This window comes from Myotis brandtii, unplaced genomic scaffold (genome assembly GCF_000412655.1).
Source record: "Myotis brandtii unplaced genomic scaffold, ASM41265v1 scaffold986, whole genome shotgun sequence".
Classification (NCBI taxonomy): Eukaryota; Metazoa; Chordata; class Mammalia; order Chiroptera; family Vespertilionidae; genus Myotis; species Myotis brandtii.
Genome location: NW_005372102.1, coordinates 1,047,742 through 1,050,655, shown reverse-complemented (window position 1 = coordinate 1,050,655; position 2,914 = coordinate 1,047,742).

Genomic DNA, 2,914 nt, shown 5'->3' with positions numbered 1-2,914 from the left:
GGCCGGGGGAGCGGGGGAGGGAAGGGCCAGCCAGCAGGAGCCGGACCTGGCAGGGGCCCAGGCCCAGGGCGGGGTCCTTCCTTGTCCCTTGGGTCTCATTTCCAGCCGCTTAGGAAGCGCCTGGATTTGATTAATGGGCCACGTTCCTCATCACACTTCAGAGCCATGGGTTCGGCTCTTTAAAATGCTTTGATGGGGTCGGGGTGGGGGTGGGGGGTCTGCATCGCTCCCACACACAGAAACGGGTGCAGCCCGCGAACGTACCGCTGTCTGGGGTCGACGGCCGGCGGCAGCCGCCTGCGAAGGGAAAGCAGCTCGGTTAGGGGTGCAGATCCTGCCGTCAGTCACCCCCTCAGACTTGATGCTGGCCGGGCCCCACCAGCGCTGGCCCCACAGCTGCATCTCTGTCCTCACAGTCCCCCTGCCCCCAGGTGCCCCGCCCCCCGCCAGTGCACAGGTGCGACACCGAGTCACAGGGCTCAGGTGGCTCCAGGGAGGCGGACAGCCAGGGCGTGAGGGATTCCCCGAGCCCAGCAGCGTCTGCAAACCTGCCCCCCGCACCCCCCGAGGACAGGGCCTGCCCAGCGTCCGCCATGCCCCGGTGCCAACACCTCCCTCGCGGCCACCTTCCAGCCTCTAGAGGCTGCACATCACGTTCATAAAACTCCCAGACATCTAGTCAGGGACCCACAGAGCCCCACAGGGGCCCACCCACCCCTGACCCACCCCACGGCAGTCGGGGTCCCTGGGAGTTGGGGCGCCGGCTCCCTGCCCTCCAGAACACTTGGCAGGTGCGGCTTTATTCCGCCTCCCGGGCCGGGGGCCCCTTCACAGAGAACACACAGTATTTAGGGGCTCAAAGGCCCCCCTCGAGGCCCAGACACATGGACCCAACAGGAAGGAGACCCTGGGAGCCTGTAACACCAGCCACAGCCAACACTGCCTGCGAGCCCATCAGAGCAGGTCTGTGAGGCCAGGAGGGAAGCCTGGCCCCAGGGACCGAAATCGGGGGGACTTAAGCCCAGACAGGAGTCCTGGGAGGGAGAGGAGCTGGGCGGTGGTGGGGGCAGGAAACAGGGAGCGTGGGTGCCGGGGAGGGCTCGGGGCGGCTCGGACCGGGGGAGGAGGCCGTGACCTAACCCTGTGCCCTCACCGACCCTGCGTTGAACACAGCGTAGTGTTAGGATTCATGTGACCGGTTCCTTCGTGTGGCCACTAGGAAATGTAAATTACACGTGACCCGCCAGCATCTCGGAAGGCACTGGTCCCCGAGAAGGCGTTACGCCTCTCGACCACGAGGTGTCAGCGTTTCTTCACAGAGGGATGGGCGGGCCCGGGCCGGCCCTCCTACAGACCAAGCTCAGCTAGTCCTCCTGCCAGGGCCGCCTCCACACACGAGAAAACGGAATGAGCTCAGAGAGGTCCAGCCAGCGGCCAAGGCCACACAGCGGAGTGGACGGCCCCAGACCCGCCGGGCCCCTAGGAGCAGGGAAGTCTCCTCAGACCCCGGGCTCCCATGACGACCTGGAGGCCGCCACCAGGCCAGGGGGAGAGCAGAGGGACAGAGGGTCCGGGCTGGCCTGAGCCCCTCGGGCACGGGAGATGGGGACGGCTCCGTCCGTGGATATAGGAGCCTGGGTTCAAACTGCCGGCCTCCCCACCGGCCTGCAGCTGGGCCTGGCAGCAGCTGGCAGAGTCCACGCGGTTGGGGGGCGGGTCTGGAGGAAAGACTTCTTCCAGGAAGAGGCACTGAGGCCAGCGAGGAGGGAGGGGCGCTGCAGTCCCCCTGGGAAGGCAGGTCAGAGAAAGCTTCCCAGGAGGAGGACCCCAACGAGCCTGTGATTCTAGGCATCGCCTAGGGGTTCAGGCACTGTGCACATCCTACCCGCACCCGCGCGCACACTGTGTGTAAACGGGCACACTCACACGCACACAAACACACACCTGTGTGCCTCACACCTGGCTGGCCTGGGTCTTTCTGCAGAAAGGAGGGGGAGGGAAGAGGTGAGGGCTCCGGCCAGAGGGGAGAGAATGTTCAGGCTAAGAGGCATGGTTGCTCCTGGCACGCCCACTCGGCAGGTGCACGCCCACTCTTGGGGCACGCCCACCCCAGGTGCACGCCCACTCCAGGTGCACGCCCACCCCAGGTGCACGCCCACCCCAGGTGCACGCCCACTCGGCAGGTGCAGCCAGTTCTCAGACACCACTGGCCCTGGCCCGGGAGAGCTTCTGCATCTGACACCCTCAAACCCTGACCCCGGGGGACCCTGCCTGCTGGGGCACAGATGTCTGCTGCTGACCAGGCCCTGAGGACAGTGGACGAGATGCAGGAGGGGAGCAGGCCCACTCCATGAGGGGAGGTGTGGCCAGGACCCCAAACTCCCACACACCCACACCCTCAGGCCAGACGCAGGCAGACACACACCTGGGGGGTCCCTGGATCCCCCCCTCCCTGCTCAGAGCCTCCCAGAAGCCCCCACCCCTTCTCTGCCCTCCCCTACCATGGCCCCCCCAGGCCCTCTGCGCCCGCTTCCTGCGGTGCTCCAGCCACAGCACAGCCGAGCAGGGAGGGAGGGTCAAGAGTTTGCTGCGGCCCAGAGGCCTCACCCTTCCTGGAAGGACCGACCTCTGACTGCCTCCCCCCTGCAAAGCCCTAGCTCAGGCTCCTCAGCCCCACCTGCGGGCGCCCTCCGCTGTGCCTGACCAGCGCAGGACCCCACGTGTGGGTGCAGTGTCCCTCCGCTGCCCAGCTGTGTGCGCTCCGCCCTGGGGTCCAGCCTCCATGTGCCGCTCCTGGGCAGACCACCGGTCCAAGGCCATGGCCGCCACTTGCTGTTACCCAGGGCCATGGGTCGTGCGGGGTGGGGGGAGGGGGTTCCTGGGCGCCCTGTCCCCCCAGGGCCCGGGGTCCAGC